We start from the raw sequence: 22,109 nt of genomic DNA, 5'->3' as shown, positions 1-22,109 counted from the left end.
AGTAGTCATTCACTGCAGTAGGCATCAAAAGGGAACTTCTCAAATTTCCCAAGGAAACAACAGGGCAGACAGGGAAGTGAAGAAAGCAGCCCTGATGCCCATAACAGAAATGGCATTAATCCCATCCCTTACCCCTTCTAGCATTATACCTAGATACTCAACTTCCAAAGAGAACTGGGCATGAGACAGAGGAGGAACGAAGGGAACAGATGGCTGGTGGCACACAGATCAGAAATTGCTCATACCTCTCTCTGACCAATGGAAAATTATTAAAGGGGTACATGATTCTCTCCATCTGGGGAGAGATGCAATGTCTACAATTGTTTTCTGTCTTTTTACAGGGAAAGTGATCCCAGAGACATTCAGAAGAGTTACTCGAGCCTACACCCTTTGCACCACCCATAATCAAGGAGGCAACCTCAAGCCTCCCCCTCTTGTTAGCCCAGTCCAGCTATGTGGGACTTACCCAGGAGAGGACTGGGAAATAGATTTCACCCAGATGCCCTCTTTTCAGGGCTTCAAATACTTACTAGTGTTTATAGATACTTTTACTGGAAGGGTAGATGTCTTCCCCACTAGAACAGAGAAGGCCAATGAAGTGGTTACTGTGCTCCTAAAGGAAACTATTTCTAGGTTCGTGTTGCCCCTTCACCGTCAGAGTGACAATGGACCTTCGTTTGTAGCAAAGGTCACTCAACAGCTTTCACAGGCTTTAGGAATTAAATACCACCTCAATTCGTCCTGGAGACCTCAGTCCTCAGGAAAAGTAGAACAGGATAATCATATTCTAAAGAAAACCTTGGGCAAATTCTTTCAAGAAATGTTATAGTTGTGGTATCGCCTATTGCCAATAGCCCTCATAAGGGTCAGGGCAGCCCCTAAAACAACCACTAAGTTGAGCCCTTTCAAAATGTCATATGGAAGGCCATTCCTTACTCTGGACATGCTAACTGACCCAGAAACCCAGGCTCATCTTAAATACATTATAAACATAGGCCAGGTCCAGAAGGCTATACAAGAATATGGCAGCCCTCGACTGCCAGGGTCCCTTGATTCAGGGACAACGTCCCATGGAGAAGACATAGCGTGCCTCAAGCTATTACAATGTCATGCCGGCCTCTGCCACTGCAGGCTTGCCCCGTATTCCATTCCCCTTCCCCACCCCCCCGGCCTGACTGAGCAGCCCCTTAATCAGCTGCTACTTTAACCCCATCCTGTCTGGGTGGGGAACAGATGCCCTCAGGCGACCTACATGCAGAGGGGGGCAAAATCCAAAGCTGAATACCAGGAGCTGTGCAAACAAAGAAGAGAAAAGGAAATTTCTCCCAGTAGCCTCAGGAGCAGAAGATTAAATCTCCACAATCAAATTGATGTACCTTGCATCTGCGGAATACTTGAATAGACAACGAATCATACCAAAACTGAGGCTGTGGACTTTGGGAGCAACTGTAGACTTGGGGTTTATTTTCTGGATCTAATTTTTTCTGGTTTTATGTTTATCTTAGTTTAGTATTTAGAGCTTATTATCATTGGTAGATTTGTTTATTGATTTGGTTGCTCTCTTCCTTTTTTTTTCTTTTTACAAATATATATACATATTTTTTCCCTTTTTCCCTTTTTGTGAGTGTGGATGCGAATATTTCTTTGTGTGATTTTGTCTGTAGCTTTGCTTTAACAATTTGTCCTAGGGTTCTGTGGTTCTGTCTATCTTTTTTTTTTTTTATTATAGTTTTTAGTGCTTCTTAACATTGGTGGATTCGTTTTTGGGCTTGGTGGCTCTCTTCTTTCTTTCTTTCTTTTTTTTAATTACTGGTTTTTTTATTCTTAATATTTATTTTAATAAATTTTTAATTTTCTTTTCTTTCTTTCTTTCTTCCTTCCTCCATCCCTCCCTCCCTCCCTCCCTCTCTCCCTCCCTCCCTCCCTCTCTCTCTCTCTTTCTTTCTTTCTTCCTTTCTTTCTTCCCTTTCCTCTGAGCTGTGTGGCCGATGGGGTATTAGTGTTCCAGCCAGTTGTCAGGATTGAGCCTGTGAGGTGGGAGAGTTGAGTTGAGGATATTGGTCCACAAGAGACCTTCTGGCTCCACGTAATATCAAACAACAAGAGCTCTCCCAGAGATCTCCATCTCAATGCTAAGACCCAGCTCCACTCAATGAGCAGCAAGCTACAGTGCTGGACACTCTATGCCAAACAACTAGCAAGACACAAACACAGACACACCCATTAGCAGAGAGGCTGCCTAAAATCATAATAAGTTCAGAGACACTCCAAAACACAACACTGGACATGGTCCTGCCCACCAGAAAGAGAAGATCCAGCCTCATCCACCAGAACACTGGCACCAGTACACTCCACCAGGAAGCCTACACAACCCAATGAACCAACCTTACCCACTGGGGGCAGACACGAAAAACAACAAGAATTATGAACCTGCAGCCTGCAAAAGGGAGATCCCAAACACAGTAAGTTAAGCAAAATGAGAAGACAGAGAAATACACAACAGATGAAGGAGCAATGTAAAAACCCATCAGAGAAACAAATGAAGAGCAAATAGGCAGTCTACCTGAAAAAGAATTTAGAGTAATGATAGTAAAGATGATCCAAATTCTTGGAAATGGAATGGAGAAAATACAAGAAATGTTTAACAAGGACGTAGAAGAACTAAAGAGCAAAACAAACAATGATTAAAAACATAATAAATGAAATTAAAAATTCTCTAGAAGGAATCAATTGCAGAAAAAATGAGGAAGAGGACTGAAAAGTGACCTGGAAGATAAAACAGTAGAAATAACTACCACAGAGCAGAATTTTAAAAAAAGGAATGAAAAGAATTGAGGACAGGCCCAGAGACCTCTGGGACAACATTAAAGGCAACAACATTTGAATTATATGGGTCCCAGAAGAAGAAGAAGAAGAAAAAAGAGAGACTGAGAAAGTATTTGGAAAGATTATAGTTGAAAACTTCCCAATCATGGGAAAGAAAATAGTCAATCAACTCCAGGAAGTCAGTCAACTAAAGGAAGCTCAGAGAGTGCCATACAGGATAAATCCAAGGAGAAACACGTTAAGACATATATTAATCAAACTATCAAAAAATAAATACAAAGAAAAAATATTAAAAGCAGCAAGGGAAAGCAACAGAAAACATACAAGGGAATCCCCAAAAGGTTAAAAGCTAATCTTCTTTTTCTTTTTTTATAAAATCTTTATTGTAGTATAATTGCTTTACAATGGTGTGTTAGTTTCTGCTTTATAACAAAGTGAATCAGTTATACATACACATATATCCCAATATCTCTTCCCTCTTGCATCTCGCTCCCTCCCACCCTCTCTATCCCACCTCTCAAGGTGGTCACAAAGCACCGAGCTGATCTCCCTGTGCTATGCGGCTGCTTCCAACTAGCTATCTATTTTACATTTGGTAGTGTATATATGTCCATGGCACTCTCTCACTTTGTCCCAGCTTACCCTTCCCCCTCCACGTATCCTCAAGTCCATTCTCTAGTAGGTCTGTGTCTTTATTCCCGTCTTGCCCCTAGGTTCTTCATGACCATTTTTTTTTTGGTTTTTTAGATTCCATATATATATGTGTTAGCATACAGTATTTGTCTTTCTCTTTCAGACTTACTTCACTCTAACAGCTGATCTTTCAGCAGAAACTCTGAAAGCCAGAAGAGAGTGGCAGGACATATTTAAAGTGATGAAAGGGAAAAACTTACAACCAAGATTACTCTACCCAACAAGGATCTCATTCAGATTTGAGAGGGAAATTAAAAGCTTTACAGACAAGCAAAACTTAAGAGAATTCAGCACCTCCAACCCAGCTTTACAACAAATGCTAAAGGAACATCTCTAGGCAGGAAACACAAGAGAAGGAAAAAACCTACAATAAAAAACACAGAACAATTAAGAAAAGAGTAATAGGAACATACATATCAATAATTACCTTAAATGTAAATGGATTAAATGTTCCAACCAAAAGACACAGAATGGCTAAATGGATACAAAAACAAGACACATATATATGCTGTCTACAAGAGACCCACTTCAGATGTAGGGATACACACAGACTGAAAGTGAGGGGAGGTAAAAAGATATTCCATGCAAATGGAAATCAAAAGAAAGCTGGAGTAGCATTTCTCATATCAGTCAAAATAGATTTTAAAATAAAGACTATTGTAAGAAACAAAGAAGAACACTAAATAATGATCAAGGGAACAATCCAAGTAGAAGATATAAAAATTGTAAATATTTATGCACCCAACAACGGAGCTCCTCAATACCTAAGGCAAATACTAACAGCCTTAAAGGGGAAATTGACAGTAACATAATAATAGTATGGGAATATTAACACCCTACTTTCACAAATGCACAGATCATCCAAAATGAAAATAAACAAGGAAACACAAGCTTTAAATGACACATTACACAAGATGGAATTAATTGATATTTATAGGACATTCCATCCAAAAAAACCAGAATACACTTTATTCTCAAGGGCTCATGGAACATTCTCCAGGATAGAGCATATCATGGGTCACAAATCAAGCCTTGGTAAATTTAAGAAATTTGAAATCACATCAAGTATCTTTTCTGAACACAGTGCTATGAGACTAGATATCAATTAGAGGAAAAAATATGTAAAACATACAAACACAGGGAGGCTAAACAATATGATACTAAATAACCAAGAGATCACTGACGAAATCAAAGAGGAAATTTAAAAATACCTAGAAACAAATGACAATGAAAACACGACAACCCAAACCTATGGAAAGCAGAAAAAACTGTTCTAAGACGGAAGTTTATAGCAACACAAAACTACCTCAAGTAACAAGAAGCACCTCAAATAAACAACTAAACCTTACACTTAAAGCAATTAGAAAAAGAAGGAAAAAAAAAAAAACAAACCCAAGGTCAACCATAAAGATCAGATCAGAAATAAATGAAAAACAAATGAAGTAAACAATAACAAAGATCAATAAAACTAAAAGCCAGTTCTTTGTGAAGATAAATAAAATTGAAAAATATTTAGCCAGACTAATCAAGGAAAAAAGAGAGAAGGCTCAAATCAACATAATTAAAAATGAAGAAACTAGTAAAAACGGACACTACAGAAATACAAGGATCAGGAGAGATTACTACAAGCAACCATATGCCAATGAAATGGACAACCTGGAAGAAATGGAAAAATTCTTACAAAAGCACAACCTTCAGAGACTGAACCAGGAAGAAATAGAAGATATAAACAGACCAATCACAAGCATTGAAATTGAGACTGTGATTAAAAATATTCCAAAAAACAAGAGCCCAGGACCAGATGGCTTCACAGGTGAATTCTATCAAACATTTAGAGAAGAGCTAACACTTATACTTCTCAAATTCTTCCAAAATATAGCAGAGAGAGGAACACTCCCAAACTCATTCTAGGAAGCCACCATCACCCTGCTACCAAAACCAGACAAAGATGTCACAAAGAAAGAAAACTACAGGCCAATATCAATGATGAACATAGATGCAAAAATCCACAAGATACTAGCAAACAGAATCCAACAGCACATTAAAATGATCATAAACTTTGATCAAGTGGGGTTTATCCCAGGAATGGAAGGCGTCTTCATTATACACAAATCAAACAACGTGATACACCATGTTAACAAACTGAAGGAGAAAAACCATATGATCATCTCAATAGATGCAGAGAAAGCTTTCGACAAAATTCAACAACCATTTATGATACAAGCCCTGCAGAAAGTAGGCACAGAGGGAACTTTCCTCAACATAATAAAGGCCATATATGACAAACCCACAGCCAACATCGTCCTCAATGGTGAACAAATGAAACCATTCACTAAGATCAGGAACAAGACAAGGTTGCCCACTCTCACCGCTATTATTCAACATAGTGTTGGAAGTGTTAGCTACAGCAATCAGAGAAGAAAAAGAAATAAAAGGAATCCAAATTGGAAAAGAAGAAGTAAATCTGTCACTGTTTGCAGATGACATGATACTATACATAGAGAATCCTAAAGATGCTACCAGAAAACTCCTAGAGCTAATCAATGAATTTGGTAAAGTAGCAGGATACAAAGTTAATGCAGAGAAATCTCTTGCATACCTATTCACTAATGATGAAAAATCTGAGAGTGAAATTAAGAAAACACTCCCATTTACCATTGTAAATAAAAGAATAAAATATCTAGGAATAAACCTACCTAAGGAGACAAAAGATCTGTATCCAGAAAATTATAAGACACTGATGAAAGAAATTAAAGAGGATACAAATAGATGTAGAGATATACCATGATATTGGATTGGAAGAATCAACATTGTGAAAAATGACTCTACTACACAAAGCAATCTACAGATTCAATGCAATCCCTATCACACTATGACTGGCATTTTTCACAGAACTAGAACAAAAATTTTCACAATTTGTATGTAAACACAAAAGTCCCTGAATAGCCAAAGCAATCTTGAGAAAGAAAAATGGAGCTGGAGGAATCAGGCTCTCTGTCTTCAGACTATACTACAAAGCTACAGAAATCAAGACAGTAGGGTACTAGCACAGAAACAGAAATATAGATCAATGGGACAGGATAGAAAGCCCAGAGATAAACCCATGCACATATGGTCAGCTTATCTTTGATAAAGGAGGGAAGAATATACAATGAAGAAAAGACAGCCTCTTCAAAAAGTGGTGCTGTAAAAACCGGACAGCTACATGTAAAAGAATGCAATTAGAACACTCCCTAACACCATACACAAAAATAAACTCAAAATGGATTAAAGACCTAAATGTAAGGCCAGATGCCATCAAAGTCTTAGAGGAAAACATAGGCAGAATACTCTATGACATAAATCACAGCAAGATCCTTTTTGACTCACCTCCTAGAGAAATGGAAATAAAAACAAAAATAAACAAATGGGACCTAATGAAACTTAAAAGATTTTGCACAGCAAAGGGAACTATAAACAAGATGAAAAGACAATGCTCAGAATGGGAGAGAATATTTGCAAATGAAGCAACTGACAAAGGATTAATCTCCAAAATTTACAAGCAGCTCATTCAGCTCAATATTAAAGAAACAAACAACCCAATCCAAAAATGGGTGGAAGACCTAAATAGACATTTCCCAAAGAAAATATTCAGATTGCCAACAGACACATGAAAGAATGCTCAACATCATAAATCATTAGAGAAATGCAAATCAAAACTACAATGAGATATCATCTCACACCAGTCAGAATGGCCATCATCAATAAATGTACAAACAATAAATGCTGGAGAGGCTGTGGAGAAAATGGAACCCTCGAAGGAGCTTCAAGATGGTGGAAGAGTAAGATGCGGAGATCAACTTCTTCTCCACAAATACATCAGAAATACATCTACATGTATAACCGCTCCTACAGGACACATACTGAACGCTGGCAGAAGACCTCAGACCTCCCAAAAGGCAAGAAACTCCCCACGTACCTGGGTGGGGCAAAAGAAAAAAGAAAAAACAGAGACAAAAAATAGGGACGGGACCTTCATCAGTGAGAGGGAGCTGTGAAGGAGGAAAGGTTTCCACACACTAGGAAGCCCCTTCGTGGGAGGAGACTACAGGTGTGGAGGCGGGAAGTTTCGGAGCCACGGAGGAGAGTGCAACAACAGGGGTGTGGAGGGCAAAGTGGAGAGATTCCTGCACAGAGGATCGGTGCCAACCAGCATTCACCAGCCCGACAGGCTTGTCTGCTCACCCACTGGGATTGGTGGGGGCTGGCAGCTGAGGCTCGGGCTTCGTTTGAATCCCAGGGAGAGGACTGGGGTTGGCTGCGTGAACACAACCTGAAGGGGCTAGTGCACCAAGGCTACCCGGGAAGGAGTCCAGAAAAGAGTGTGGAGCTGGCAAAGAGGCAAGAGACTTTTTCTTTCCTCTTTGTTTCCTGGTGAGTGAGGAGAGGGGATTAAGAGCCCCGCTTAAAGGAGCTCCAGAGATGGGCGTGAGCCGCAGCTAACATCGTGGACCCCAGAGACGGGCATGGGATGCTAAGGCTGCTGCTGCAGCCATCAAGCAGCCTGTGTGCAAGCACAGGTCACTGTCCACACCTCCCCACCTAGGAGCTTTTGCAGCCCACTACTGCCAGGGTCCCGGGATGCAGGGACAACTTCCCTGGGAGAACACACGACGAACCTCAGGCTGGCAACGTCACGCTGGCCTCTGCCACCGCAGGCTCGCCCTGCATCCGTACCGCTCCCTTCCCCCTGCCTCAGTGAGCCAGAGCCACCAGATCAGCTGCTCCTTTAACCCTGTCCTGTCTGAACAAAGAACAGATTCCCTCAGGCGACCTACACAGAGAGGAGTGTCCAAATCCAAAGCTGAATCCCGGGAGTTGTGCAAACAAAGAAGAGAAAGGGAAATTTCTCCCAGCAGCCTCAGGAGCAGATGATTAAATCTGCACAGTCACATCATGTAACCTGAATCTGTGGAATACCTGAATAGACAACGAATCATCCCAAATTGAGGAGTCCAATTGGACTTTGGTAGCAAAGATATATATATATATATATATATATATATATATATATTTCTCTTTTTCTCTTTTTGTGAGTGTGTAATCAACACAAAACATTTAAGAAAATGGTAATAGGAATATACATATTGATAATTTCCTTAAATATAAATGGATTAAATGCTCCAACCAAAAGACATAGACTGGCTGAATGGATACAAAAACAAGAACCATATATATGCTGTCTACAAGAGACCCCCTTCAGACCTAAGGACACATATAGACTGAAAGTGAGGGGATGGAAAAAGATATTCCATGCAAATGGAAACCAAAAGAAAGCTGGAGTAGCAATTCACATATCAGACAAAATAGAGTTTAAAACAATGACTATTAAAAGAGACAAAGGACAGTACATGATGATCAAGGTATTGATCCAAGAAGAAGATATAACAATTGTAAATAATTATGCACCCAACATAGGAGCACCTCATTACATAAGGCAAATACTAACAGCCATAAAAGGGGAAATCGACTGTAACACAATCATAGTAGGGGTCTTTAACACCCCACTTTCACCAAAGGGCAGATCATACAAAATGAAAATAAATAAAGAAACACAAGCTTTAAAGGATACATTAAACAAGATGGACTTAATGGATATTTATAGGACATTCCATCCAAAAACAGCAGAATACACATTCTTCTCAAGTGCTCATGAAATATTCTCCAGTATAGATCATATCTTGGGTCACAAATCAAGCCTTGGTAAATTTAAGAAAATTGAAATCGTATCAAGTATCTTTTCCAACCAAACACTATGAGACTAGATACCAATTACAGGAAAAAAAACTGGAAAAAATACAAACACATGGAGGATAAACAATACGCTACCAAATAAGAAAGAGATCACTGAAGAAATCAAAGAGGAAATGAAAAGATACCTAGAAACAAATGACAATGAAAATACGAAGACCCAAAACCGTTGGGATGCAGCAAAAGCAGTTCTATGAGGGAAGTATATAGCAAAAAAATCCTACCTTAAGAAACAAGAAACATCTCAAATAAACAACCTAACCTTACACCTAAAGCAATTGGAGAAAGAAGAACAAAAAAACCCCAAAGATAGCAGAAGGAAAGAAATCATAAAGATCAGATGAGAAATAAATGAAAAAGAAATGAAGGAAACGGTAGCAAAAATCAATAAAACTAAAAGCTGGTTCTTTGAGAAGATAAACAAAATTGATAAACCATTAGCCAGACTCATCAAGAAAAAAAGGGAGAAAACTCAAATCAATAGAATTAGAAATGAAAAAGGCAAAGTGACAACTGACACTGCAGAAATAAAAAGGATCATGAGAGATTACTAAAAGCAACTCTATGCCAATAAAATGGATAACCTGGAAAAAATGGATAAAGTCATAGAAGTGCACAACTTTCCGAGACTAAACCAGGAAGAAATACAAAATATGAACAGTCCAATCACAAGCACTGAAATTGAAACTGTGATTAAAACCTTCCAAGAAAAAAAAAAAGCCCAGGAACAGATGGATTCACAGGAGAATTCTATCAAACATTTAGAGAAGAGCTAACACCTATCCTTCTCAAAGTCTTCCAAAATATAGCACAGGAAAGAACACTCCCAAACTCATTCCACGAGCCCACCATCACCCTGATACCAAAACCAGACAATGATGTCACAAAGAAAGAAAACTACAGGCCAACATTGCTGATGAATACACATGCAAAAATCCTCAACAAAATACTAGCAAACAGAAACCAAAAACACATTAAAAGGATCATACACCATGATCAAGCGGGGTTTATGCCAGGAATGCAAGGAATCTTCAGTATACGCAAATCAATCAATGTGATACAGCATATTAACAAACTGAAGGAGAAAAACCATATGATCATCTCAATAGATGCAGAAAAAGCTTTTGACAAAATTAAACACCCATTTATGATAAAAACCCTCCAAAAGCAGGCATAAAGGGAACTTTCCTCAACATAATAAAGGCCATATATGACAAACCCACAGCCAACATCATCCTCAATGGGGAACAAATGAAACCATCCACTAAGATCAGGAAGAAGACATGGTTGCCCACTCTCACCAGTATTATTCAACATAGTTTTGGAAGTTTTAGCCACAGCAAGCAGAGAAGAAAAAGAAATAAAAGGAATCCAAATCGGAAAAGAAGAAGTAAATCTGTCACTGTTTGCAGATGACATGATTCTATACATAGAGAATCCTAAAGATGCTACCAGAAAACTACTAGAGCTAATCAGTGAATCTGGTAAAGTAGCAGGATACAAAATTAATGCAGAGAAATCTCTTGCATTCCTAGACACTAATGATAAAAAATCTTAATGTGAAATTGAGAAGACATTCCCATTTACTATGGCAATAAAAAGAATAAAATATCTAGGAAAAAACATAACTAAGGAGACAAAAGACCTGTATGGAGAAAATTATAAGACACTGATGAAAGAAATTAAAGATGATATAAATAGATGTAGAGATATACCATGTGCCTGGATTGGAAGAATCAACATTGTGAGAATGACTATCATACCCAAAGCAATCGACAGATTCAATGCAATCCCTATGAAACTACCTCTGGCATTTTTTACAGAACTAGAATAAAAAATTTCACAATTTGCATGGAAACACAAAAGACCCCGAATAGCCAAAGCAATCTTGAAAACTTAAAATGGAGCTTGAGGAATCAGGTTCCCTGACTTCAGACTATACTACAAAGCTACAGTAATCAAGACAGTATGGTACTAGCACAAAAACAGAAATATAGATCAATGGAACAGGATAGATAGCCCAGAGATAAACCCACGCACATATGGTCACCTTATCTTTGATAAAGGAGGCAGGAATATACAGTGGAGAAAAGGCAGCCTCTTCAATAAGTGGTGCTGGGAAAACTAGACAGGTACATGTAATAGAATGATATTTGAACACTCCTTAACACCATACACAAAAATAATTTCAAAATGGATTAAAGACCTAAATGTAAAGCCAGACACTATTAAACTCTTAGAGGAAAACATAGGCAGAACACTCTATGACATAAGTCACAGCAAGATCCTTTTTGACCCAGCTCCTAGAGAAATGGAAATAAAAACAAAAATACACAAATGGGACCTATTGAAACTTAAAAGATTTTGCACAGCAAAGGAAACCATAAACAAGACCAAAAGACAACCCTCAGCATGGGAAAAATATTTGCAAATGAAGCAACTGACAAAGGATTAATCTCCAAGATTTACAAGCAGCTCATGCAGCTCAATAACAAGAAAACAAACAACCCAATCCAAAAATGGGCAGAAGACCTAAATAGACATTTCTCCAAAGATGATATAGAGATTGCCAACAAACACATGAAAGAATGCCCAACATCATTACTCATTAGAGAAATGCAAATCAAAACTACAATGAGATATCATCTCACACCGGTCAGATTGGCCATCATCAAAAAATCTAGAAACAATAAATGCTGGAGAGGCTGTGGAGAAAAGGGAACCCTCTTGCACTGTTGGTGGGAATGTAAATTGATACAGCCACTATGGAGAACAGTATGGAGGTTCCTTAAAAAACTACAGATAGAACTACCATACGACCCAGCAATCCCACTACTTAGCATATACCTTGAGAAAACCATAATTCAAAAAGATTCATGTACCAATATGTTCATTGCAGCTCTATTTACAATAGCCAGGACTTGGAAGCAACCTAAGTGTCCATCATCGGATAAATGGATAAAGAAGATGTGGCACATATATACAATGGAATATTACTCAGCCATAAAAATAATCGAAATGGAGTTATTTGTAGTGAGGTGGATGGAGTTAGAGTCTGTCATACAGAGTGAAGTAAGTCAGAAAGAGAAAAACAAATACAGTATGCTAACACATATATATGGAATCTAAGGGAAAAAAAAAAGGTCATGAAGAACTTAGTGGCAAGACGGGAATAAAGACACAGACCTACTAGAGAATGAACTTGAGGATATGGGGAGGGGGAAGGGTACGCAGATACAAAATGAGACAGTGGCATGGATGTATATACACTACCAAATGTAAAATAGATAGCTAGTGGGAAGCAGCCGCATAGCACAGGGAGATAAGCTCTGTGCTTTGTGACCACCTAGAGGGGTGGGATAGGGAGGGTGGGAAGGAGGGAGATGCAAGAGGGAAGAGATATGGGAACATATGTATATGTATAACTGATTCACTTTGTTATAAAGCAGAAACTAACACACCATTGTAAAGCAACTATACTGTAGTAAAGATGTTAGAAAAAATAATACAAACGAATGTATATATCAAAACAGAAACAGACTCACAGGTATAAAAAACAAACGGATGGTTACCAAAGGGAGAGGGAAGCGGGGAGGGACAAATTAGGGGCATGGGATTAAGAGATACAACGTACAATGTAAAAAATAGATTAGCAATTAGGATATATTGTATAGCACAGGGAATTATAGCTATTATCTTGTAATAAGCTATAATGGAGTATAATCTGTAAAAATACTGAATTACTGTGGTGTACACCTGAAACTAATAGAATATTTTAAATCAACTATACTTCAATAAAAAGTACCTAAATTATCCATAAAAAAAGAAGAAGAAAGAAATACCTCAATTAAACAACTTAAGTTTACCACTCAAGGTACTACACAAAAGAAGAAATAACACCAAACTTAGCAGAAAGAAGGAAATAACAAATATCTGAACAGAAATAAATTAACACCCAAAAAGCCATATAAAAATCAACAAAGTTAAGAACTGTATTTAAAAAAATAAACAAAATTATAACACTTTAGCTAAACTACAAAGGAAAGAAATGATGCATATAAATAAATTCCAAAATGGAAGAGGTGATATTACTTGTGTTACTACAGAAATATAAAGTTTATAGAAGACAGTTAACAAAACTTATACAACAAAACAGTGGAAAAACTAAAGGAAATTGTTAAGTTCCAACAATCATACAACTTACCAAGATTGTAGAAATAGAAAATTTGAACAGACAAATTAGTAAGTAGATTAAATCAGTAATCAAAATGTTACCAACAATGAAAAGCCCCCAAAAATGGTTTTCCTGCTGAATTCTACCAAACAATGAAAAAAGAATGAATACTAATCTTTCTCAAACTCTTCCAAAAAGTTGGAGAAGAGAAAACCCTCTGAAACTCATTTTATGAGGCCAGCATAATCCTGATACCAAAGCAAAATAAAAAGACTACAAGAAAAGTAAACCACAGAACAATATCTTTGATGAATACAGATGAAAAAATTCTCAACAAAATATTGGAAAATTGAATTCAAAAGCACATACAAAGGATCATACATCATGATCATGTGGGATTCATCCCTCGAATCCAAGGATGGTTTAGCATAGGCAAAACAATTAGTATGATACATCACATTAAAAAAATGAAAAATTATGTCAATAGATGCAAAAGTAGCACCTGAAAAAAATGTATCCTATCATGATAAAAATGCTCAATAAAATGTGTATAGAAGTAATTTATCTGAACATAATAAAGACCATATATGACAAACCCATTCCTAACATACTTAATGCTGAAAGGGTAAAATTTAGTCCTCTAAGTTGAGAAACAAGACAAGAGTGTGCACTGTCACCAGTCATATTCAACATAGTACTGGAAGTCTTAGCCAGAGCAATTAGGTAAGAAAAAGAAATAAAAGGCATCCAAATCAAAAAGGAGAAAATAAAATTGTATTTGCAAATTGTATGCTCTTATATGAAAAAAGAAGCATAAAGATTCCACTAAAAAAATAAAACCTGTTAGAACTAATAAATGAATTCAGTAAAGTTGTAGAATATAAAATAAACATAGAGAAATCAGTTGTGTTTCTATATAACAGCAAAGCAGCTGAAAAATAAGTTATTAAAACAATCCCAGAGATCAGCCAAGATGGTAGAGGAGAAAGACGCTGAGATCACCTCCTCTCATGAGCACACCAAAAGCACAATTATCTGCAGAATGCCCATCAATGAAAAAGACCAGAAGCTACCAGAAAATGATCTTCTAAAATTAAAGACATAAAAAATGAAATGATGGTATTTTTCACAGAACTAGAACAAGTAATTTTAAAAATTTTAAGGAAACACAAAAGACCCTGAATAGACAAAACAAAATTGAGAAAGAAGAAGAGAGCTGGAGGAATAATTCTCCATGATTTTAGACTACACTACAAAGCTACAGCAATCAAAACAGTATGGTACTGGCACAAATAAAGAAACATGGATGAATGGAACAGAATAGAGAGTCCAAAATAAACCCATGCACTTTTGGTCAATTCATCTATGACAAATGAGGCAAGAATATACAATGGCAAAAAAGACAGTCTCTTCAATAAGTGTTGCTGGAAAAACTGGACAGCTAAATGTAAAAGAATAAAATTACAACACTCCCTAACACCGTACACAAAAATAAACTCAAAATGTATGAAAGACTTAAATATAAGACTGGATACTATAAAACTCTTAGAGGAAAACATAGGAAAAACACTCTTTGACATAAACCACAGCAAGATCTGTTTTGACCCACCTCCTAGGGTAATGAAAATAAAAACAAAAATAAACAAATGGGACCTAATGAAACTTAAAAGCTTTTGCACAGCAAAGGAAACCATAAACAAGATGAAAAGACAACCTCCAGAATGGGAGAATATATTTGCAAATGAAGCAATGGACAAAGAATTAACCTCCAAAATATACAAACAGCTAATGAAGCTCAATATCAAAAAAATAAAAAATAAAAAAAATGGGTGGAAGACCTGAATAGACATCTCTCCAAGGAGGACATACAGATGGCCAATGGGCACATGAAAGGATGCTCAACATCACTAATTATTAGAGAAATGCAAATCAAAAGTACAATGAGGTATCACCTCACACCAGTCAGAATGGCTATCATCAAAATATCTACAAACGATAAATGCTGGAGAGGGTGTGGAGAAAAGGGAACCCTATTGCACTGTTGGTAGGACTGTAAATTGATACAACCACTATGGAGAACAGTATGGAGGTTCCCTAAAAAACTAAAAATAGAGCTACCATATCACCCAGCAATCCCCCTACTGGGCATATACCCAGAGAAAACCATAATTCAAAAGGACACATGTACCCCAATGTTCATTGCAGCACTATTTACAATAGCCAGGAAATGAAAACAACCTAAACGTCCAACGACAGATGAATGGATAAAGATGTGGTACATATATACAATGGAATATTACTCAGCCATAAAAAGGAACAAAATTGGGTTATTTGTAGAGATGTGGATGGACCTAGAGTTTGTCATGCAGAGTGAAGTAAGCCAGAAAGAGTAAAACAAATATCGTATATTAATGCATATATGTGGAATCTAGAAAAATGTTACAGATTAACCTATTTCCAGGGCGGGAATAGAGATGCAGATGTAGAGAACAGACATGTGGACACGGGGGGGGGAGGGGAAGATGGAACGAATTGGGAGATTGGGATTGACATATATACACTACCATGCAAAAAATGGATAGCTAGTGGGAACCTGCTATAAAGCACAGGAAGCTCAGCTCAGTGCTCTGTGATAACCTAGATGGGTGGGATGCGGGGGTGGGAGGGAGGTCCAAGAGGGAGGGGATATATGTATACATAGAGCTGATTCACTTCATTATACAGCAGAAATTATCACAACATTGTAAAGCAATTATACTCCAATAAAAAAATTCATTTACTCAATTAAATTTATTCTAAACTTAGCCAGTCATGACCATGCACAAAACTCTTTTCTCAGGGTCGACTTTAGCCACTTTCTGTATCCATCACTTATAATTTTCCATCCAGAAACAACCAGCTCTAAGGCAGACTTTCTTTCTTTTCCTTAATAAAATGCAATGCTATTCTTTATACCTTTTTTACTGAAAACATACATCCTATTTTCCTACTGTATACTGAAATGTTTCCTTAATTATTTCTATTAGCTTTAAGTATAAAGCTAATTTATATTTAGTTTAAATTAGAATCCTCAGCTCTTAAAACCTTAATTTCTTATGAATGCTAAGCAGTAAGCAATTATGAGCTGTCCTTTACATTAGCATTCTGTAGATTAGTGAACATTAATACCAGTGATAATTTCTAAAAACATTTGATTTCTTATAGAGAACATGTCAGGGTGGCACCAAACATATTCATTAATAGTCCTAAATACCTTTAGTTTCTCCATAAAAGGAAGCCAAGATTCAGTAATTAATGTTTCAGTATCTTATTTTATTTGGAAATAACCTAGCTATTCAATAAACTTCCATCACTTAATTTAGCACAACTGTAGAATTTCAAGTTATCAAAATCTGGAGAGACTATTTTAGATAGACATTCCTAAAACATAATTATTCTTAATAGAGTTTACCTAAAAGCCCTTATCTCATTGACATTTTCTTTCCTTAAAAGTTTCTTCACATCAAATTACTTTCCTTGCTGACAAATTTTTAACATATGTAACAAGATTTTATTTAACTTATATTAAACCTAGGTGCAATGAAAGTATTATATTTAATGTTGATGACTCTAAAGACATGCCTATATTAATTAGATCAACAAACTTAAACATTAATACCAGCTATTAATTTAATATTGAATATTTCCCAGTTCATGTAAACCTGAAATTAATTCTGGCCAGTTACCTTCTGTATTTTTTTTAAATTTAATTTTATTTTTGTCTGTGTTGTGTCTTCATTGCTGCGTGTGGGGTTTCTCTAGTTGTGGCAAGTGGGGGCTACTGTTTGTTGTGGTGTGCAGGCTTCTCATTGCAGTGGCTTCTCTTGTTGCGGAGAACGTGCTCTAGGCATGTGGGCTTCAGTAGTTGCAGCATGCAAGCTCTAGGGTGTGTGGGCTTCAGTAGTTGTGGTGTGCAGGCTCAGTAGTTGTGGCGCATGGGCTTAGTTGCTCTGTGGCATGTGAGATCTTCCCAGACCAGGGATCGAACCCATGTCCCCTGCATTGGCAGGTGGATTCTTTTTTTTTTTTTTAATTAGTTAATTAATTTATTTATTTTTGGCTGTGTTGGGTCTTCGTTTCTGTGAGAGGGCTTTCTCTAGTTGTGGCAAGTGGGGGCCACTCTTCATCATGGTGCATGGGCCTCTCACTATCGTGGCCTCTTTTGTTGCAGAGCACAGGCTCCAGATGCGCAGGCTCAGTAGTTGTGGCTCACGGGCCTAGTTGCTCCATGGCATGTGGGCTCTTCCCAGACCAGGGCTCGAACCCGTGTCCCCTGCATTGGCAGGCAGATTCTCAACCACTGCGCCACCAGGGAAGCCCCCACAGGTGGATTCTTAACCACTGTACCACCAGGAAAGTCCCAACCTTCTGTATTTTTGAGAATTTATATAAGGGCTTAATTTCCTTTAATCCAATTAAGTAGAGCTCACTTACAAATTAATTTTGATAATATCATCCAAACGTAAAGACAAAGACAGTGTACACATAAACATGGACAGACACAATGAGAGATCTCATAGTTTCATTTTCTAAACTTAGTTATGAATCAGATATCACAATATAAAACTCACTAGTTATAAATAACAGTTGAATAAGTTAAATTTAAAAAGACTTTTTTCACGTCCTTCTCTCTCTTTGTTCCCTGTCCCCCCTCAGGAATTAGAGATGATCTAGACAGGATAAGGGATCCTGAGAGGTCTGATCTCAAGGCCCAGGGAGAGAAAATCAAGTTCTCCTAGTAGGACTTGTTCCCTCAGGGCAAGAATTCTGAAGAGTTTTTTTTTTTTTCCCCCTTCAAACTAGCTTTCTCTACTGGTTGGGAATTAAAAGGGGGTTTGTTAACCTTTGACTGGCATTGAGTACATAATTGGTGCAATTGAAGGTTCATAATTTTATAGATATCCCCCTTTCTTTCTTTTTTATGGTCTTGAAAAATTGGTCAGCCAGTGTAACAAGGGTGTTTGCATGTAATGCGGACCAACCTAGATTGTGTCTTTTGACTAGAGTACCCAGATCCTCATTTAAGCCTTCTAAAAAGGCAGAGTTAAGCAAAGCATCATTTTGGTGGTTAGAGAATGATTCAGACGTCAAGCCAGAATTTTTTGTAAAAGATTTTTTCAAACCTTTCATAATAGTCCAGAATTGATTCATCTGATCTTTACTTACACTGTTGAATCTCTGTCCATTCTGCCATTCTTGGAAAAAGCTCTGGGATAAGTTCGAGTAATTTCTGAGCTAATTCCTTGCATTCAGTGTGAGCCTGTGATTCAAAATCCATTAAGGGGTTTTTCCATTCTGCTTTCTTTATCCATTCCCTTGCTTTGCTTTCAGAAACTAACAGCTGTATTAATTGATATAGATCTGAAAAAACCCAGCTCATAGGTCCAGATGGTTGACTCAAATTCCTTAGCAAATCCCAATGGATCCTGACTTGGGTTGGGAAATTCCTTAGCCAAGGCTCTAAGTTCTGCTTGGGTGTAGGGTGTATACGTAAGCACCGGGGACAGTCCACATCTCCCTGTAATAGGTTTCTCCTTAAAGGGAACTATAATCACTTCTGATTATTTCCCTTTTTAAGGGAAGAGAGAGTAGCAGGAGGCAGAAGAGTTGGAAGAGAAGAGATAGCATCTGGGTCAGGCAATTCAGATAGAAAAGGATACATGGGAGAAGCAGAGGGAGAGACAGAGTCTGTGCTAGTGGCCTTTTTTTTAGTTCTGATATAGTTTCAAGCAATTTCTTGTTGGTTTCCTGCAAAGAAGTTACTCTATCATTTCCTATTTTAGAAGCTTCTAGACACAAATCAAAGTAAGCATTCCATTCAGTCTGTTTGATCTTACAGTTGGCTTTTTCTAACTGTGCATGCAAAAATAGCAACTTTCAAATATCAAAAGAACCAATATTTGGCCATTTTAGGTTGAGATTTCCTTTAGTATAATTTCCCAAATTAAGTAGGTATTTGTAAGTATGAGTTTTGTATGTACATAAACCTGGCCGGGGTGTTAGTCAGAGGCTGGTTTTCTGACGCCCCTTTTTTTCTGTGTTTGAGAGGCTCTATTTCCTATTTTAAAGTTGAACTTGGTGATAAAATTTACTAATGGAGTTGTGTAGTGGGCCAGTGTGCTGCTTGTGAGCTTAACTCCTAGGTGTCACCCTAGAGTGGTTTCAGCCTTCTTACGTGTCTCAGTTTTTCCCTTCGGTGGTCTAAGACCACCACAGGTGCTTGGATCACTGAATGGCTAATTCTTATAGTGATCCCTGTATTAGCAAATCTTTTAATTAATGAGTGGGTTTCCCTATGGGACCACTGTACGGTATGAGGACTCTGCTTCCACCACTCCCGTAAATGTCTCAGTCGCCTGAGAAAGTCATAACCAAACGGGAGGAGTCTTGTCCCTTTTCTTCAGAGCAAGGCTCTCATGTAATATCTTCATTTTATCCCAACAAATTCTATTAAGGCAACCAAACTGAGGAAAAGTGTCAGATCAGCCTCTTACCTAACCACTCAGCCCAGACCACTCAGTCTCCTACATCTGAGCAAACCCCGGTATCTTTCAACCACCCCCGCATCAGTATCTTTCAACTGGGTCAGTATTCCTTGGTATCTTTCAACCAAGCACCACCCCCCCCCCCCCCAGTATGTTTCAACTGGGTGGGTATTCCCTGGCATCTTTCAACTGCCCCCCCAGTACCTTTCCACTGGGGGAGCGGGACAGGTACCTGTTATACACGAACAAATAAAACTCAGGATAATCAACTAATATGGGAGATCCAAGAACCAGGAGAGACTCACCCAAATTCGTCTGGACTCTCTGAGGAGGCAGACGGGCACAAGCTCTGGTTCCTCGTACAGTTCAGGTAAAGGAGAGAAGTCCACTCTGGGTCCCATATCTGTGGTCGCCATAACTGTTGACTGAAAAAAATGTACAACATCAGAGTTGTGAGTTAAGTTTTATTTGGGGCAAAAAGAGGACTATAACCTGGGAGACAGCGTTTCAGATAGCTCTGAGAAACTACTCCAAATAGGTAGGGGTGAAGGTCAGTATATATGTGATTTTGGTGAAGGGGAAGAACATGTAATCAAGCACATATTTTTTACAGAAGGTTACTGCTAGTCACGAGGAACAGACGTCACCATGAAGGATTTTAGTGCTTTTCTAGATATGAGGAGATGCAAGAATTGGGCTCATAAAATCATCTCCTGAAAATATCTAACTGAAGACCTGTTCTGCTAGTTTTTCCCAGAGCACAGAGTGCCTCATTCCTGATCTCCACCCTGAACTCCTTTCAGGGGGTGTTGAAGGTCAGCATTTGCAGCGGTTAATTTGATCCTTGTAGAGGTAGACGGCAAGTGCAACTTTGTAGCTGATAGACGATTATGATGTATCAATGTAGGTTCATCAATTGTAACAAATGCACCACTCCGGTGAGAGATGTTAATAATGGGGGAAGGTATGCATGTGGGACAGGGGATATATGGGAAATATCTGTACCTTCTTAATTTTACTGTGAGGTTAAAACTGCTCTAGAAAAATAAAATCTTTAATTAAAACAATAATGGATAATGGGCTTGGTAGACTATTTGTTTATTATATTTGTAACATGACTTGGGAAGATGGAAGTATTCCTATTGCCTGTGGTTTAATGTGTAGGAATAATATATCTTACCTTCTAAACTCCACATGTTGATTATACATTAGATATCAATTGGAAAAAAAAACTGAAGAATAACTCTGAAATTTAAAGCACTTAGAAAAACAAGCTGCTAAACCAAATCAACTTATTATATAAAGTTGTTATATGATGATGGATAACTTCTGTGTTGCTAATCAAGAACCCACTCTAACTATACATTACTGGTATGATACCTTCAAAGGCTACTCACCTAAAGCTAATTTTCTTTTAAGTTCATCCTGTAATAATATTAAATTTTATTTATTTATTTATTTTTGGTTGTGTTGGGTCTTCGTTTCTGTGCGAGGGCTTTCTCTAGTTGCTGCGAGCGGGGGCCACTCTTCATCGCCGTGCGCGGGTCTCTTACTATCGCGGCCTCTCTTGTTGCGGAGCACAGGCTCCAGACGCGCAGGCTCAGTAGCTGTGGCTCACGGGCCTAGTTGCTCCGCGGCACGTGGGATCTTCCCAGACCAGGGTTCGAACCCGTGTCTCCTGCATTGGCAGGCAGATTCTCAACCACTGCGCCACCAGGGAAGCCCTTAAGTTCATCCTGTAATAATATTAATCATTACTTTGTTAGATATGTTGCTTTGGCCTTGCTGGATACACAGAAAATTAAGAACATCCCAAAGAGAAATCAGCCCTGTAATGCAAATTATATCAAACTCTGATATCAGATTTTATCAAAAGGGGGAATAATTGTGAGAAAAGTAAACTTACCTAACCTTACTGAGGAATGCTAACGGATGGGACTAATAATATGTGCTAGATACACTGTTAGGGGCAACTGTAGGAGGTACTGATAAAGGAATTATGAAGAACAAATATTGGAGTAAGCCCGATAAAGAATTATAGAAAACAGGATGTCAAAGTTAGCTCAATAAAACTTCTGACATAAATTGAGTACCTGTTGACT

General features: G+C 38.0%; 1 long non-coding RNA gene across 1 annotated transcript in view; it reads right to left on the bottom strand.

Annotated features, from left to right (window-relative positions):
* Window positions 1–21,731, bottom strand: part of LOC132357939 (uncharacterized) — a 29,107-nt gene extending 7,376 nt beyond the window's left edge. Inside the window, exons 1-2 of the long non-coding RNA XR_009500363.1 lie at window positions 21,405–21,731; window positions 20,313–20,432 (exon numbers count right to left, since the gene is read on the bottom strand). This is a non-coding gene — a long non-coding RNA (uncharacterized LOC132357939). The remainder of the gene's footprint in view (window positions 1–20,312; window positions 20,433–21,404) is intronic.
* Window positions 21,732–22,109: the final 378 nt, after the last annotated feature.

Source organism: Balaenoptera ricei, chromosome X (genome assembly GCF_028023285.1).
Source record: "Balaenoptera ricei isolate mBalRic1 chromosome X, mBalRic1.hap2, whole genome shotgun sequence".
NCBI classification, from domain to species: Eukaryota; Metazoa; Chordata; class Mammalia; order Artiodactyla; family Balaenopteridae; genus Balaenoptera; species Balaenoptera ricei.
The sequence above is the reverse complement of the archived record's forward strand: the minus strand, read 5'-3'. Positions and strand labels throughout refer to the sequence as shown.